Raw genomic sequence first — 20061 nt, 5'->3', positions numbered from 1 at the left:
AAATTAGCCAATAAACCCAGAAAAAGTACATTCTCTTTGATATATTTAAAAAAAAAAATAAAACCCCCCAAAACACTAAAAATCATTTCACATTAAACATGTTCTTATCTTTATGAATATTTCATTCTCATATAATATAAACTATTATAAAGCTGAATTTTATAACACAGTGTCGTGGTTTAAGCTCAGTCAGCCATGCAGTCTCGCTCTCTCAATCCCCCTGCTTTCCTTCCCCGCTCCCGGAGGGATGGGGAGGAGAATCAAAAGAATGCAACTCCCAAAGTATAAAGGTGGTGACCACACTGGGAACATAAGCCACATCAGTTTCATGATCAATGATTCTATTGTATTGCAAGTCATTACCATAAAGTACAATGAGACAAGAGCCTTAGCCCAAGGCCGCCAGCCGATAAACACTAACGCAGCAAAAACCGGCTGTAAGTAAGGTACAACATACTGAAACTGTGAGGTCAGGAACAACAGCTTTGAGAGCCAATAAATCGTGATTGTGACCAATGACTATTAATCTGAAACAATGAATGCTTATCACAAAGATGATTAGACACACTCTGGTCAAATCTGTCATTATCTCAACCCTCCGTGCCCCACGCAGGGCATTAAAAGAACTGTTTTAAGTCCAGGACGTAAATCAGAACCACATACGCTACTTCCCCCACCACCACCCCCCCCCCACCTTTGTTCCCCCAGCTCCCGGAGGGATGGGAAGGGAAATTGAAAGAATGTAACTCCCACAGGTTGAGATAGGAGCAGCCCAGTAACTAAGGTATAACACAAACCACTACTGCTGCCACCAATAATAATAATGATAAGGGAAATAGCAAGGGAAGAGAATACAATACCACCCACCGACCGATACTTAGCAGTGAACTAGCCCTTGTGGGCAACTCTCAGTTTACATCCTGGGCATGACATGCTGTGGTATGGAATACCTCTTTGGCTAGTTTGGGTCAGGTGTCCTGTCTCTGCTTCCTCCCAGCTTTCCCTCCTCCCTGGCAGAGGACGAGACTCACAAAGTCCTTGGTCAGACTAAACATTTGAGCAGTAACTAAAAGCATTGGTGTTATCAGAGCTGTTCCCTGGCCCAAAGTCAAAAACACAACACTGCACCAGCTATTAAGGAGAAAAAAATGACTGCTACTGCTGAACCCAGGACACACAGCATTGTTCAAAATTGAAAATTGCTTAGCTGTCAGTCCCTAGTGAGCTAAGTTAGAGGAAGTTAGATGCCTTCTCTTGAATTAATATTTTTATGGCTAGTCAAAAAACATCTATATACACACAACAGAACAAGTCAAGATACTAAGAATGGTGTGAAAATAAACATATTAGGCTTTCCTTTCTTCCTACTGGTAAGCCCAAAGAAGTAAAAAGAGTGGCTTCAGTTCCTTCATCTGCTGGTATCTTACCAAAATAGCTTTGTTCAGTAATAGTATAGCTATATTATATCTGGCAGCTAGAAATATACTTTGATTTATTACAGTTATTTGATTCATCAGTCAAAACTGTTGAGATTAACCTTTCTTCTTTCAAAGGGCAGGAAAATGAAATGCTAGAATTCTAGGTTCTTGTTTTAAAAGTGCTGGTATATAAATGACCTTAGTGTCATATGCTAGCAGTTGAGGTAATGCATCTGGTAAGGTCCAGATACATGAAATTATCCACATGATTACATGGCTGAATACATTGTTGGATCCTTACTGTCCACATAAGCTGTTAACTGACCATTTAATTCACTTGAACATCTTGGTGCTATTCTATAGAAATTGTTTTTCCCCCGTTCTACTCCCCATTTCCTACAAACACTTTCTCCTGCCCATGCAAGGAGTGTGCCACAAGCTAGAATTGAAGGAAAGAAGCAGCTGATTAGGTATGTGTACGCACTGTTTCATCAGCTTTAAGGATGACACTCAGCAAAGTCCAGTAATTGAATTCACACGCTACTATACTCATACACTCTCATGCAGTACTTCTACAAAAGGGTGTTGACATTCCTGGCCCCAGGGTTTCCTGCTTATATGGCATAAAATGTCTTTCATTTCTCCTGAAGCACCATGTCAAGTAATGATGTTCCCAAATACTTAATGGAAGGGGCATTTAAGGAGACAGCTGAATGACAGGGGCTTGTATCAGCTCAAATCTCCAGGTTATTTAATGTTCAGCATTTCAGCCTTCTTCATTTTTCTGGATAGGTTCAGCCTCCCATGGAAATTTTTACAAAGTCCTGTGTGCTCATTTGAATTTGCCTTTCAGGCCCAAGCTTCAAATTAAAATTAATGGTGCCAAGAGAGTATAAATGCCCTACTCTCTTCATGTTTCCCTTCAGAGGTCATCATTCACCATATGAATTCTCACACTGAGTGTGCTTTACTATTCTTTTAAACTTAGTGGCCCCTGTAAATATATCTCCCTTCATGAGATCTGAGGTTCAAGGTTGTTCAGCTACTTAGTTATCTCCAAAGTTAGCAACAAATAAATGATGTACAGAGCAGCTCAATGTATACAGTGTTTGAGAATGACTCTATAACCTAACAATAAGACCCAGCATCCCAGAAAGACTTGCCTTCTCTTTCAGTGTGGCTGCGTTCTGTTGCTATTGCACTTAAATGCAACTTTAAATGCAATTAAAGTAGATTGGCAATTTTGCTCCCTGATCTCAGAATTGCATTGACCTAACTTTTTGTTTGCTTCATGTTTTATTTGTTTTTAGGCTTTGCTTTTTTTGGAAAGAAGGTGAGAGATTATATTTACTCACACACATTAATATTAACCATAGCATTTAACAAAGAACAAAGAATAATGAATAATTTCTTTTGGGGGTTTTTTGGTGGTTTTTTTTGTGTTGTTTTTTTTTTACTTTAACAGAGATTTTGGAGTTAGTCACTTTCACCCAAGTAACATATTTGCTTTTTCTTGTAGGTCTGCTCCCTAAATTGTTATTCAGGACTGGAAAAGAGCAGTTTTTCATCATTTCTTCTAAACATGTGGTAGAGAGCTGTGTAGAATTATGCGTACAGAGCAGTAAACTTCTTCATATGCAGATTGGGGTACATTATGCCTTTCAGTCTCTTCCACCTGTACCAGAACAATACAGAGGAGCTTTAAGGATCACAACTTTGCCCTGAAAAAGCAAGTTTCCTTATTTATCACCAGTTCACACCATTAGCGTTTATTCACATATGATATTAAAAGCCTGTTACAGAGATACTTAGTTTTTTAAAAAAACAACTTCATAAAGAAATGAAAATAGGTATCACATCATTTGATGGAAACTCTACAGTACACAAGAGGAAAAAAATCATTATGCTTCACAGATTTTTTGAAGTCTCAAATTGCTCCTCCTTCAACACCTGAATTTTAAATTAGCATATAATTATTCAGTCACAGGAGCTTGTACTTCAGCCATGACTGTCAAAGAATAGCATGTCTAACACAGAAAATGTGCCAGAAGAATAACTGAAGAGGGCTGGGAAACTGAATTAGCTGTGTATCAGTGGTAATTATTAAGCCACAATGGTGTATAGTATTTAGGGTATTTAAATGAGAGAAATGATAGCTATTACAGGCAAAAGGTTAGCAGGCAAAAATAAATGAGCAAAATGGAGCATATAGATGCTGCACACCACCTGTAACTAGAGTAATTTCCCATGTGAACAACACTTGCATGTGTTGAGATTAATGTCTGAAGCACAGAAAATATGTAGCAAAAATATTCATTCAAAATTAACATGTATTTGGATGTGATGGTATTCTTACACTTTTGTTCTTTTTTTTCTTCAAGCTTTTGGATGACATAAATGATCACAGCAAATCTGTTCTCACTGAAACATTCAAATATTCACTGAAGGAGTATGGAATGTACACATTCAATCACACATATTTCACAAGATACTGTCTCTTTTGCTCATATAAATGATACAGTGTGGCTATACTGAAATAAGCCAAACTTACAGTCAACCTCAGGCACAACAAAGGGTTTTTTTTTGCAACATAGCTGCATTCTCATGCTGATTGTCTGAAAAAGATTGAACCACTACAATCTGACATATCTATACAAAATGGTAAAATATTTTTTTGTTTTAACATCCTGCTTACATACAGTGGTAAAGAATTTACATTTTCCTTTGGGTGCTATATGAATCTGCTGGTACTGAAACACTGAGAAATCTGTAATTCCAGCAGCGATGTGGTAGTTCAGAAAGTGAACAATTAAACTGCCCTCACCTTTCTGGTAACAACCAGAGTGCACGTGTTATACAGTTAGATTTTTAAAGGAGGTCTGAGAAGTAATAGAAAAGTAAAAACACAGAACAGTACTAAAACAAGTTTCCAAGAAAGCTTGTAGTTTGCAGGAAATCTGTGAGTTGCTTAGAGTAACACATAGTGCTGGGGAAGAAATTAATCAGCCAACCAACTTGGCTGTGCAGATTTATAGGTTCTTTCTGACTAATGTGTGGTTTGTTCACTTTGCCACCCATTATCTAGCAGTGCTAAGTCTTCCTAATTAAAGAGATGACCCTTTAACTGTGAAATCTATATTCTATTTTCTCTATTGTTCAAGCCGTCTCTTTTAAACATGATTCTCGACTTTCACTCTAGGTTGATTATTAGTTTTATCGAGGGAACTCTTGCAAAGCTTCTCTTCAAGAAGGAAACTTGTTAGATAAAGTTAAATTATCTCCTTGGAAGAGGATTTTTAGCATAATTGTAGATTGACATAAAACACTAACACAAATATTAGCCATTCTGATTTAACTCTTTTTCATGTGTGTTTTCAGGACATAGACATTTCTGATAAAACTTACGTTTTCAAATACTTATGATTAAAAACTGATTTCAGTTTCTTATCAGAGCTCTATACTGACAACATGGTACAATAACCTTGAACACCCTGATGCTAAAACTGTCCCTGAAGGACCTTAACTCACATTTAAGAAAATGCAGGCTAATCACCCTACCTGAAAAATTTCCCACAGTTTCTGGGAGCATGCTGACTTTGATATTATTTGCCTGTGCAAACCTCATGAGCCCATGCAAACCTCATGAAGTTCAACAAGGCGAAACACAAGGTCCTGCACCTGAGTTGGGGCAATCCCAAGCACAAGTACAGGATGAGCAAAGACTGGATTGAGAGTAGTCCTTTTCTGAGAAGAAAGACTTGGGGTATTGGTTGATGAGAAGTTCAACTTGATGCGGTAATGGGAGCTTGCAGCCCAGAAAGCCAACCATGTCCTGGGTTGCATCAGAAGGAGTGTGACCAGAAAGTTCAGGGAAGTGATTCTCCCCCTGTACTCACCCTCATGAGACCCCACCTGGAGTCCTGCATTCAGCTCTGGGGCCCTCACACAAGTGGGACGTGGACCTGTTGGAGTGAGTCCAAAAAGGACCATGAACATGATCAGAGGGCTGGAGCACCTCTCCTGTGAAGACAGGTTGAGAGACTTGGGCTTTTTTAGCTTGGACAAGAGAGGGCTCTAGGGAGACCTTAAAGCAGCCTTCTAGTCCTTAAAGGGGGCATAGAAGAAAGCTGGAGAGGGATGTTTTTACAAGGGCATGTAGTGATAGGACAAAGGGGAATGCCTGTAAAGTGAAAAAGGGAAGATTCAGATTAGATATTAGGAAGAAGCTCTTTATGGCAAGATACTGGAACAGGCTGCCCAGACAAGCTGTGGCTGCCTCATCTCTGGAAGTGTTCAAGGACAGGCTGGACAGGGTTTTGAGCAACCTGCTCTAGTGAAAGATGTCCCTTCCCTTGGTGAGAGAAGTGGAAATAGATTAATTTTAAGGTGCTTCCAACCCAAACCATTCTATGATTCTATTATGATTCTATGATTATTAAGGAAATAAAACATTGATTACACAAGTTATGTTAATTCTAAAGAAGAAATAGCTGTCATCCAGCCTCTTTCTAAAGCAATGTCTTTTTTCTGAGAGCACTGTAAATTGCTGTGCATATATGATCATACTGTGTTGAATGCAAGAAGGAGATTTGCAGGTCCTTCACTTTCTTTTTCATTGTGCAGATAAGCATCAACTTACAGTCTTAGGAGTTTAATTAGAAGTGAAACTAACGTCATCACAGAGACAAAAGGGGTGTTCTGCCATCACCAGCACTTCTCTCACTTATCAGGGTCACATAGCATAGCAGGTGAGCAAGAGCAATGTATACAATCCTTTTTCATTGGAAAGGTGAAGCCAAAGCTCAGGCAATAGAGTGACAACCTTTGTCATGGCTCGAAATCAGAGCTATGGGAACAGGAATTGTTGAGTTGGCAATTTGCATTTGCTCATTTCAGTCCTGAAGTTAACACAGCACATTTTAACAGCCCTCACCAGTCAATCAGCCTGGCCAGCCATAAAAGGCAAATCTCTTTTCCCCCCTCTTTCCACCACTTATTTGCTAAAATACTACTGAGTAGTAAGATAAGGCAAAAATAGTAATTGCAAGTAACCTTTACTAAGCATTTTTTGAATAAAAATCCTTGATATTTTTAATTTAGAGTATGTGTTACGATCCCTAGAAATAGATTGGAACTCCACAGTGACAAGCTTGGAGGCTAAGTTTCTCAAAGGAAATCTTTCTGCTAGCTGCAAGGCAGAAAGGAAAAATGCTCTCACTTGTTAAAATCTGTGCATTAACCTTTCTCATCTGTGTGTATAGCTACATGTTATAACAATGGCAGATATATATACTAACAAGGGCTAAGGATGAGACATACGGCATCTTTTCATTTGGGCAAGAGAAAGAATGAAAAAATAATGCAATTCCTATTAATTCTGTGTTTGTATGATTGAATTGCTGAAGCAAAGATACACTAACCTTGTTTTCTTTATTTAAGAAGTCATTGTCCTCAGTAATTTTTTTTTTTTTTTTATGGGGAATAAGCTAGCTTTTCTTCATGGAGCCATATTAAATCTCCTTGCAGCAGGCCTTGGATTCCTCCTTTTTTTTTTTTTTAATAAGAAAATGTTAAAAAATGGCCTCCTCCTTGTAAAAAAAAATAAAATTCTCTTTCTAGTGCCCCACCTGCTCCATGCCTTAGACTCACAGGTTATTTCACTTTTTAAATAGACTACTATACCTGTTTTTTTCTGTGCACCCTTCCCTTTCGGAAGAGCGTCATTTAGCCATTTGTCACTCTTTTAGCTTCCTAGTCTGCTTACTAGTTTTCTTCTTATATTATCCTACCCTGAATCATAAAAGAGCTTGATGTGCTGTTCTGACCAAGGGAGTAATGATGGAGGTTTCCAGACTTGGAACTTTTAGCCTATACTTCTGCTTATTCTTTTGCACTGCTCTGTGCAGTGTGATGCTGACTTCCTTTCAAAAATACTGTAGAATTCAGCAGAAGTCTTTGTTAAATTTACATTATTTGTAAATATTTGGTGGAGAAAGTTCTGCTTCCTGCTTTTTTGTGGCATTCTAACTCCACTAGGCTTATCTTTTGCTTATGAGCATCCCCTACTGTCCCTGAGAATGAGTTGCTCACCTAGATAGGATTCTTCATATGACAGTAATACTAATACTAATTCAATAATATACATACATACCATAGCAACACCAATGTAACAAAATCCATATAATATTGAATCCATTGTCCTCTAGCCTATAATTATGGACCCAAATGCCAAAACTGTGACAGCCTCTCAAAACTCTTCAAAAGCAGATGAGAACATGTTCAGCAAATGTGACCAAGGTGTTTCATGTTAATCAGAAGTTCAATTCAGAAGCACTGGGAGGAATCAATAAACAGTTATAGCTGTGCCTTGTAGGTTTATACTTTTACAGTAGTTGCTATGACATTCTTTAAATAGTCTTAGTTGTATTTCTTCTATTAGTAGTACCTCACTCCCCGGATTGCTTAGGTACAGCAAATAAAACCAAACTGCTGCCTTCTGGTGCTTTTGTTCTATCAGCTGCCTACTTTGCAACATTTGCATATATACACCAAATGTCTATCTAACGCATATGAGATATGGCAGTACAATACACTGAGATTTGCTATAAAATTTTCTTAATGAGACTAAAACCTGTACTTGCAATATGAAAAGGGATTTCATTAGGCAGCAGGGCTTATATGTTCTTCATTTCAGATTTGGATTTATAATCCTAAAGTTCCCATGAAAGCTTTCAATAGACTGGTATAATAGACAAAACAATAACTGGAGGTGGACCCTGTAGAATTTTAACAAATCATTTCAATGCTGTCCAAGCAAGAATGCCTAGAAACTTATTTCACTTTCAGTTATGCCCTCAATACCACAGCAAAATTAACTGTACAGGAATCAGCAATACTATTTAAACTTGTTTTTCACTTGTGAGGTGGAAATAGCTAGACCAAGACTGACTGTTCTGTAGTTGTATTATAGATGTGCAGCACTTGAGTACTCATATACAGGTCAAAGAGAGTGATTGATTCCAGTGCAGTGAACGGATTTATTAAAGCACAGCATTAATGGCTAGATGACGCTCATTTTCACAGTTCTTGACCTCTCAAGTTGTTGTCTTTATGAAAATCAAATATTCATTGTTTTTCATATAACTCACCATTACCTCTGTCATCTGTGCTTCAGCCTGGATACTATCATGTTATCTTTTGTATCTCAGAGGTCTGATGTGCATCACAACAATGAAAATTTTAGGATTAAACTACTCATATTGACATCAGTCAGAACTGAAATGCACTGCCATGCCTTTGACCAAGACACCAAAAGACAACTATGAAGATCCAGGTTACTTACTTTACAGTTGAATGAGAAAATATAAAGAATTCTTCCTTTCATGAAATATGTTGAATAATTGATTAAATGGAAGTTTAACTTAGATTTAGATGAAAAAAATGTGCAAGATGCATAGTCACAAAACAGTTGCTGTCAGCATTACTCTTTTTCACTTTTGTTATTATACAGTATATGCTTACATAGTATAATGCCAGTTCAAGCCATTTAATTTGCCCCTTTTATTTTTTATTTAGAATTTCTTTATATACACCATAGAGAAAAAAAATTAACATCGAAGCAGCTGCAATGATTTAAAGTGCTTGTACATCCAAACTTAGTAATAACTTAAAGCCCCTTTCTGGAGTGTTTGAAAGTAGTGCATTCGCATCAGATATCCCTAAACATAATACTGAGGTTGTGAAGGTTTCAATTAGGATACTGAGCTGTAAGCTTACTTGATTTATGGTAATGCTTTGTTGCATAAATTAAAAATATTTTCAGTCATACAAGTCCTGTGTTCATGTGCCCTAGTTTAGGCATTTAAAAACCTTATGTCTGAGTCATCTTGGAAACTTCATCATAATGAAGACAAATCAACATTTTCAGAAGGTGATTCTTGGCCCTGTTTTAGACAACTATCTTAGAAAACTAGTATACCCTCACAAGCTGCTCATTTCTCTTGACTGATAATCATATGGCTCTGGCTATCTTAGACATGAAGGTTTAAGTCTTGTAAGTTTAAAGTTAGGCGGAAATTAATATTCACCCATTCTCTTCTCAGTATAACTTATCCTGCCTGTCTACTTCTGAAATACCTAAAATGTTTGGTAACATATCTGTTAAAATTTATCAAATAATAATCAAGAACAAAGATGTGCCTGCAACATTCAATTAATATCTATACCATTACTTTTTGAAATTCCAAAATCTGCCTTTGGATGAACAGAGTTGGAAAGGCTAAGATGGGCAATTTATAGGACAAAACTGCAGGTTGGGCTGTGGGATTTCAATAATTCTGTAAAATCACAGAAACATTGGAAGGAAATTATCTCTGAAGATGGCCTACTTTGGACTGAACTAAAGTTCATTTGCTTCTCCTGCTTGGAGCAGGACTATTGATACAATTAGTTTGGTTCAGTCATGGCTTTTTATAGTGCAGTCTTGAAAGCCCCAAGGATGGAGGCTCCCTGCCCCTCTCAAAAGACCTTTTATAAAGCTGAAGTACCTTCATTGTGAAGATCTTTTTTTCCTAATCTGCATCCTGAGCCTCCCAGGCTACTACCTGTGACTGCTGCTCTATTTATCATGACTTCTATGAAGGATATTTTGAGCCAACCATTCTTGCAACTCCCCTCCAGTTAGCAGCAGATTGAAATTAGAAAGTCAAGCCAATGTCAGTGTACATCCAGCTCATGTGCTTTCTGTATGCTAATCAAATGGATGACATTTCTGCTTTCTTGTATCTGAGAGAAAAAAGACAAATTGTGGCTTACAATGAAAAGAGTAGAGTGCCAGTTAGGAACTTTTTTATTTTCTTGCTGAATTTTACAATATAAAACCTTTGCTGGAACAGTTTTGCTTGAGAATTTCTGATTTTTCTGATTGAACACTTTAAACCACTTTGAAATTAGATATGTCTGTCTCAAAAGTGAGGAAAAGTGCTGAAGTGCAATTAAGTGAGTCAGTGTCGGTTAAACTCACCTATGTGTTACACTCACTTTCTGCCACAAAATTTCAATCAAATTTCAAGTATCATGAGTAGGCCTGCTGCTATTACTGCTGTTGATTCCACTTCTGACATAAATAGAGAAGACAAAGGAAGTTTTTTCCACCTCATAGTGATGATGTTGCTTGCATAGGAAGTAGCATTTTTTTCTAGTTCAAAGCACAATACATTGAATGTACCAAACCTCCTTGTTCTAAGAGGAGAATATTCTAACAACCTAGACGAAATGCGTTAGCAGCTGTAGGTAGTATGTTACTATAAAAGTACCGTCACATAGAAAATCAAGATATGGCAGCCCTTGGAATGCAAGTAGGTTTTATGAGCAATATACTTTTTAGTGAAGGATAATTTTGAAAATGCAGAATAGATTTTGTACATAAATTAGAATTGTGTTAAACCCACAACTTTGCTCATCACAAACATCAGAAATATCTGTCAGGAGTGTTTACAGAAAAAGAGATTTTAACTTTCATCTTGATAAACAGAAGTTATTGTGTCTTTTGCAAATCTTTAGACAACAGAATTTTGAATATTTTATCAAGTGAAAGAAATAATTCCAGATGATTTATCAGACTAATAGCCAACAACTGGAAAAGCTAGTAAGAGATTTAACAAATTACTGAAGAAATTACAAATTTGTTTTTAAAATCATATCCCTTTCGAGTAACTTTTCTAAAGAAACTATGATCTGTGATGGCACTCCACAAGCATGGAATACATGAACTGTTGTGCACTATTTGAGAAAACACAGTTGTGTTGTTGTAGCTAAAAAAGATGTTTATTTTTCACCAAGCTCACCACTGCATCAACCAATTCTCATTGTGACAGTATTGCAGCCATGTAACATTATACACACCATTGACATGAGCTCATGTGAGTTCCTGTCAAACCAAGATAAAGAGGAATAGTGGGTATGGTCTAGAAAACAAAAAATAAGTGAGCTGTTTCACCAGTCTGAGAAGAAACAAAATTTACAGCCAAGTCCTTTTGACTGCAATTATTTATAGTTGGCAATAAAATGGACCACAGACTATTAGTTGGCCCCAAGGGCAAGTAGCACACAGTGGCTAATACTATCATGGCTCTGCTTTCATCCCCCACCAAGACAATGTAGCCACATATTTAGTGACTTTGAGAATGCTCCCTGGTAAGTCTTTCTTATAGTTTAAAACTAGCAAAATTCAAAAGTGAGTCTGTGATATCTTTATGTCGGCACCTCATCTGACACTTGAACATGAGAGACAAGCAACACAGGAAGAAGCAGGTCTACTGTCATAGCCAACTCCAAGTGCTTCCACTACTTAAAAAGAAAATACACCCATGCCTTTCTCCAGTGAACTCCCTGAATATCCCACCAAGGTACATGAAAGCATGAAAGAAAGAAAATTTTTCGTCATTTTAGACTGCCACTTCATCTTGCCAAGCAAAGCCTCACTTTGGAAAGGCAGAATTAGCAATTAATGTTGTCACGGCATGTTATATTATCTTTCTTTATAAAGAATGTGTCTTGGAGGTGGCAAAACAGGGATAAAATGAGATTTCTAAGATCCTAGGATATCCAGACTTTGGCAAACAAATGTGGATTCTCTAGCAAGATAAACTAATTTCTCACTTGAATTAACTTGAGGGGAAAAAATGGAGGGTTTTGACTATTAAAGGAGTGAGATTCTGGTAAAGGCTTTCAAGCAGCAAAGCAAGGAGATGATGTAGGAACCTGATATCTTTTCAGATAGAAATATATGATGATATTGCCTCCTGTAACAAGGCATTGGAACTTCAGGATCAGAGAGATCTCTCCCAGACACCTTTTTTTTTTTTTTGTTCCTGCTTTTAAGACTGTACATTTATTTCACTGTAGAAAACAATGCTCAGTCTCCCCCTGCAGCATGTGTACAGCCTTAAATAGTAGAAACAGTATTTTGTCTTTGATTCATCTTTCAGTATTATCCTGTCATTTATGTTTTAAATCATATGTGAACATTCGACCTCAAAAAGACTGCCACTGTTTTGTTTCTAAGTGTTTTATTGTATATAATGAGCTAAATGCTACAGCTCATCATAAAACAGTTATACTTTGAATTAAGAGAAATACATTTCCTTTTACTCATGATTGCCTTTTTTCCTGAGATGATGTGTACATAATGATTTCTTTTCAGGAGAAGGAGAAGTAGTTAGCTAACTCAGATGGATAAAAAAAAAAATACACACAATAGTAAACAAAACTTCATTGTCACAATGTGTTTCATTCTATGCTGTATTTCCTTTTAGCAATTTTCTTATTGAAGTATAGAATTTTAAAACCATTTCTTGTTCTGAAACTGCATAGCAGTGATGGAATCAGATTACCAATACAAACACTAGCTCTGTCAACACTTCAAGCTTGCATAAACTTGTATAATCTCTAATCTTACCCTCACTCTTCATTACCCCCTTCGTCTCTCATAAAACAAAAAAAGCACTTATGGAGCCATGCAACAAACTGGACTGAGTTAAATTAACCTTTACTCTCCCTTTTGGGCTGGGTTAATTTTAACTTAGATCTGTCTCTGTCCAGGTTCACTGTCCAGCTATATGGGTACTAATCTCAGCACTAATAACTGGAGAAAGAAATAAGGAATGAGTACCCAAAAGCAGAGGTTTTGCTCAGTTCTTTCAGTATCTAGATTAAAGACCTCAATGAATTAGAATGAAAATATTACAGAGGACATGACTGTAAAAACATGCTACTGGAAATAAATAATATCGCATATGAAATTCAATATTCTGCATTAAATTAATAATTAAATTAATCATTAAAAAGATTAAATGGCATTATACACTCAAAACTCAAGAAATGCTCATTCAAGTATATGTCCAGAGCACATTTCTCACAAATTATATTGTTGTATTTCCCTGGGCAATACAATTAATCTTCAAACTCACAGATATCTGTGTGTTGCCCAAGGTGTGTGTGACTACACAGTAGAAATCAGAGAGGAGAATATTGTCTTTAGCATGTGGTAGGCTGTCTACTCTGATTCAATTTGTTTAGAGCTCAGCAGAAAGCTCTGCACTGGTGTTCACACCTTACATTTTGTTGTATTTCACATAGTTTTATTTTAAATTTTATTTAATTATGTATTCATATTATGAAGCTTATTAATTTGTGTGTATATGTGTTTCCTGATTCTTTGGCCCATTCATATGTCAGATCATTCCTCAAAGCTAATAATAATTGTGGATATTTTTAATACATCATGGCCGCTACAGATTTAGTGCCCTTCAGTATTAATTCCTGACAGTTATTTTCCCATTTATTTTATGAGAGAATTTTAAACAAAGAAGATATCATCTGATAACTAAATGTTCCTTTTTATCTCATTTGTAGCAATTGTCAGTGCACAGAGGCATTACTATGATCAATTCAAATGTATGAACAGTGGTGCCGCCTATGAAAATATGTGAAAACTGAACAGAATGAAGCACTGATGAAATTTCTGTTCTGTTCTAATCTTTACTGATATCCACTGCTAAGACAGCTTATAAGAGCTTGCAGTTTGCAGGACTGTGAAATGACAGACTATAGAAAAATTTGAAAGTTCTGATTGATTAGAAAAACTCTTTTGTAATAGCTTGGCATGGCAACCTTTTAAATTTTAGATCTAAGTCACACATTTCATGGAACCATTCTAAGGAATGAAGCTTAGAATCTTAATTTTGATTAATAAGAAGGAGGGTAGAAGAAGAAACATAGGCCATTAAAACAATAATGTCTTTCATTTACAAGACTGATATCATGGTCTAATCTCATAATAATTATTTTAAAGAAACTAATAATCTTTTTTCATTGATGGCTGACTTTATTTTTTTTTTCAATGCTTTACACAGCAAGAGGTGATATGTCACCATTCAGGTTTTCTGTTTTCCAGGTAACCTAGATGTAAACTCCTGAACTCCAGTAAGCAGTGAGTGGACAGAACACATGTACCAAGATGCTCACAGGTTTCTCAGCACACAGATCACACCATCAGTGCTATCACTGCCCTGGAGCACTCAGTAGCTGCCCCTACTCTAGGAGGATTTTTCTCTTTTGCACTTGAGGAGATGGGCAGATCTTACTCTACAAGAGCTCAGAGGCTGAAGCAAAGGCCCTTACTGAATCAATTTGGCAGACCCTGTGCTCTTACACAAAGGATCCTAGTTAAGACAAGCTGTCTTTTACTTGGCTGAGATGAGATATTTCCAGAACCAAGTCTCTTTCAACCTTGAAAATACCCAGTCTTATGTCCTCACTATAATGCTGTTGTTTTATTTGCCTTAGAAAGTTGACAACCTTTTATCTTCTTATCTTTGTTTTGCAGAAAGATTCACTTAACTTGCAAAGTCCCCCCAGTGAGCTTAGCAACTGGCAACACAACTTAAATAACAGGCCAAACTTAAGAAAGTGCCTCCTTCTGGTGGTTTAAACCCAGCCAGAGAGCTTGTTCACTCACTTCCCCCCTTCTTGCCCTCCTCCTACTCCCGGAGGGATGGAGAGGAGAATCGAAAAGAATGCAACTCCCACGGGTTGAGATAAGAACAGTTTAGTAACTAAGGTATAACACAAATCACTACTGCTACCACCAACAATGATGATGATAAAGGAAATAACAAGGGAAGAGAATACAACACCTCACCACCAGCTGATCGATAACTCACCCCCCCCAGCCCAACCAAGCACCGACCAAAACCTCCTCCAACTCTGCAGTCCTAGCCCTTCCAGGTTATTCTCTGTTACATCCTGGGCATGACGTGCTGTGGTATGGAATACCTCTTTGGCTAGTTTGGGTCAGGTGTCCTGTCTCTGCTTCCTCCCGGCTTCCCCTCCTCCCTGGCAGAGCATGAGGCTCACAAAGTCCTTGGCCAAACCAAAACATCACTATCAGTTCTGTTCCCAGGCCAAAAGTCAAAACACTGCACTGCACCAGCTACCAAGGAGAAAAATGACTGCTAGCGCTGAACCCAGGACACTCCTTAAAAATGCATCCCTATTCATTCTTGATTTTAGTTATATGCCTGAGTATTATCAGAGCACAAGTGTAAAGCTAAGCATGTGAAAAAGCGTTACGGGTGAACACAAAGGTGTGCTTAAAGGCTTTTCTACAGTTAGATTCATATTATTAATGTCTGAAAAGTAATATTATTAATGTGAAATATACATGTCTACAACTGAATAAAACGGGATTGTGTTATGGCATTATGTATTGATCCATGCAGCCTTTGTCACATATAGTGGTGTTTTGTTCACGTTCTTCCAGGCATGTTTTCAGAGCCAGCTAGACTTCAATGCCCAGATGCAAATGGAAAGATTGCACAAGTGAGGTTATTTCAACAGAGTGTCAAGGACCAGATTGCACTAAGTCTGGCCCCTTCACTTCTTGCATTTCTCAATGCAGGCTTTTTACTCTGAAACATGACAACATGTCCTATTGCAAACGATGGAGACATGACACTGGAACACACTGGAACAAAAGGTGTAATCATGAAAGGGAAGCACACACTAGAGCAGGCAATATAGTTTATTCAGCACCAAAAAGCTACAAAGCTGTTCCTACTTTCTATTATTGAATCAGAATCTAATTCTATACTAAAAAGAAGTTTTGACAAGCTATCTGGACAATCACCCTTCTGAACATCGATACAATTCTATGTCAACTGCACCAAACATATGAAATATTATTTTAATACATGGATAAATTTGCAATGAAATTTAAAAAGCAAGAAAAATTCAAAACCTCTCCTACTAAACAGATAACCATTTTCTTGCCATATTTCATCTTCCATACCCATTAATAAAAGGTCATCAGGTATCACGCAAAGAGTTGTGGTCAATGGCTCAATGTCGAGCTGGAGACCAGTAATGAGGGGTGTAACTCAGGGATCAGTGTTGGGACCGGTCTTGTTCAACATCTTTGTCGCTGATATGGACAGTGGAATTGAGTGCGCCCTCAGCAAGTCTGCTGATGACACCAAGCTGTGTGGTTCGGTTGATAGGCTGGAGGGAAGGAATGCCATCCAGAGGGACCTTGACATGCTTGTGAGGTGGGCTGATGCCAACCTCATGAAGTTTAACCATGCCAAGTGAAAGGTTCTACACCTGCACTGGGGCAATCCCAGGCATAGCTACAGGTTGGGCAAAGAGATTCAGAGCAGCCCTGCAGAGAAGCACTTGAGAGTGTTGGTCAATGAGAAAATGAACATGAGCCGGCTTCAGTGTGCGCTCGCAGCCCAAAAAGCAACCATATCCTGGGCTGCATCAAAAGGAGTGTGACCAGCAGGTCAAAGGAGGTGATCCTGCCCCTCTACTCTGCTCTCGTGAGACCTCACTTGGAGTATTGTGTGCAGTTCTGGTGTCCTCAGCATAAAAAGGACATGGAACTGTTGGAACAAGTCCAGAGAAGGGCCACGAGGATGATCAGGGTACTGGAGGACCTCTTGTATGAAGATAGGCTGAGAAAGTTGGGGCTCTTCAGCCTGGAGAAGAGAAGGCTACGTGAAGACCTCATCAGCCTTTCAGTATCTGAAGGGGGCCTATAGGGATGCTGAGAAGGGACTCTTCATTAGGGACTGTAGTACAGGACAAGGGGTATCAGGTTCAAACTTAAACAGGGGAAGTTTAGATTGGATAGAAGAAAGAAGTTCTTTAAGGGTAGTGAGGCACTGGAATAGGTTGCCCAGGGCAATTGTGAATGCTCCATACCTGGCGGTGTTCAAGGCCAGGCTGCCTTGTGACATGGTTTAGTGTGAGGTGCCCCTGCCCATGGAAGGGGGGTTGGAGCTAGATGATCTTAAGGTCCTTTCCAACCCTAACTATTCTATGATTCTATGATTCTATTTTGTTTTTTTTTGCTGTTGTTTTGTTCTCCAAGGATGTGGGAACATCACCTAATGCCCTAGTTATAATTTTTACTTGAAAGATAAATTTTTTTTAAATTATGTTGTAATCTAATAAAAGCAATCATTTAAAAAGGAACACTTACTGACAAAATAACTGTTGCTGCTAAAGATCTACTTATTTGGAAGAAAATAATTATTTTCTTAATTTCTTAGGGAGGAAAGAACATGGAATTTCACCCACAGATCCCTGCACTGAGTTCTTATTGAGTACTTGCACGTAAGCTCATGTATGAAAGATTTATATCCTCTGTTTTGTTTTAATACTGATGTTTGGTTTTAAGGAGAACTCCCAATCTGTGTTAACTATTGCAATTAAAAACAGGAAGCTCAACACACTTCTGAGAAAACACTGTTTTTCTCTGGTACTTAAAGCTACTTGTTTCAAATATGTCTGTAAGTATAAAATCTAGCAACATCAAACTGGTGCTGTCAAAGTAAATACATTAAGGAGGCGGGAGGGGAGGTGGGTGTAGTGCTGCATATTTTGATTAATTGAAATTCTCTCTTTCCAAAATAGGACTGCAATGAATATAATTATTCAGCTCAAGGTTAATTTGGGGGTTATAACCAAGTACATAGAACCAAAATTTTTTTCTTTACCACAGGATTCCCAGAAAAACAGATTATTCTGGAGGTCATTTCTTTTCTACACTTCATTTTCTAAATTATGATTTTCCAAGACCAAAACCAAATTTTTTACTTCGTATTTTTTAATATATAGCTGATCATTATTGCTTTGTCTATTGGATATTCAGTTTAAAATTACTTCTAGTGCCACTAGAACACTACAAATTCGGTAGATTTACTCTCTAATCACCACTCCAAAAAAGGAAAAAAAAACAAAACCAAACCACCCAACATTTTATTCATATACATTAAATCACTCATGCTATAAGGAAACTATGAAAGATCTCATTTCATGTTATAGAGAAAGACTTGACCCTTTATCCCCAGACAGCAATTTATATGACGAATCCACTACAATTTCACATTTTGAAGTCTCTGTATGACAATTTCCCCAGTGCACAATAACCCAGCATCCTCTGTCTTCTCTGATTGAAATAGATAAAACTTTATAACAAGTACTGTAGTGCTGAGGATACAAGACATTTTAAATTATAAAAACATTTTAGTCTTTGAATATAACATATATCACATTTCCTTCCCCTTCAAAAAAGTTAAGCAGCATCTAATGGTATCTGTTTCTCAAATGCACATGGGATTATCCATGTGCACACAAGTTTTTTATAATTAAATATCTGAATATTGGAAAACAGTATGAATTCATCATATAAATGCTACACAGCATGATAGCCAAATTAAGACCATTTTTACTTTACCCTCTATTTCTTAGTATCCAGGGACATATCTTATGTACCTGAATCCTAATATTGTACATATTTAACACATACAAGGATGGATAAAACTATTAATCCTTGTACATATTAGATAGATATTATCTTGGTATTAGATTACGTATTTGATATCAGACTTTAAATAGATGACAGATAAAGATACATTTTAGATTAGAAACATGTTTGACTATAGATGACCCAAGCTACATGAATGATAGAGTTTTACTTTTTTTAGTATTAATAACTGTAAAAATTATACAGGTATCTTCAATTCATTAAAAAAGGGTCATTAAAACTATCCTAATTTATATATCCCAAGCACTGTGAAAGATTTGTCTGTATTGATTTCAACAGTTTCTGAGCCAAAAAAAGGTGATCAGAATTTTTACTTCCTACTCTACAATGCTTAAATAGCCAGTGGATAAGGATTTTAATGAAGTAACTAGTTTTAAAAACCTATGCTTTGGGAAAAGGCAAGAAGAAAAATGTATTTTTTAATACTTTTATTCATATTTCTCATTTATTTCGTTTAGCAGCATGCAGTACTGCTAGGACTGTGCTACTGCAGTCTGTTTAGAGTAGGGTAGTCTGAAACATTCACATAATTTGGTGGAAGGAGTGATCTGATATAGTACAAAACTTGACTGAACTTATTACTAACTGCACTGATGTATTCTTTAAATTCTATTCAGTTTACCCATGATTCTAGAAAATGTATTTACAAATTTCTTTAAACAGATTTTGCTTAGAAATTTAACTAAAAAAAAATCTAAATAGTATACTATTAAAAAATATACAGTCATTATGTCAAACCTTAGAATACTTTTCTATGCATAAGGCAAGATACCAATTTTATTGATGTTGATTTAAATTATATTCTTGTAGTGGTCACTGAATATTAGAGTTTAATAATGGTTTTGTAATGGCATTTTCAGTAGATAAAGCTCTAGGCAAGGTATTTTGTCCTTATTGCTGAAAAATCAGTGCTAATTGATTAAATGTGACTTTGACTCTGGGATGCTATTACCTATACAAATTGACAAAATAGAAGATGTTTCTTTTTGTTTGTTACTCGTGGTATTCACTACACCTCTATTTCTAAATTGTCTTAGTCTCCTGGGGCAATTTCATCACTTTCGATTGACGTAACAATTGTTTTTTAGCTGAAGGAAGTCTGATGAGTCTCCTGCAGCAACTTCACTTAAATAACCTGTAAATAATGCAAATATACCAAAGTACTTGAAATTGGTTTTAAAGGACTTTAGCATTTACCTTTTATCTGACTGCAGAACATTAATGGATTTTCTTTGTTCCGTAAATTTGAAA

The sequence above is a fragment of the Pezoporus occidentalis genome, unplaced genomic scaffold (genome assembly GCF_034315485.1).
Source record: "Pezoporus occidentalis ecotype Australia unplaced genomic scaffold, CSIRO_AGI_Poc_V1 ctg14, whole genome shotgun sequence".
Taxonomy (NCBI): Eukaryota; Metazoa; Chordata; class Aves; order Psittaciformes; family Psittacidae; genus Pezoporus; species Pezoporus occidentalis.
Note: the sequence above shows the minus strand (reverse complement) of the source record.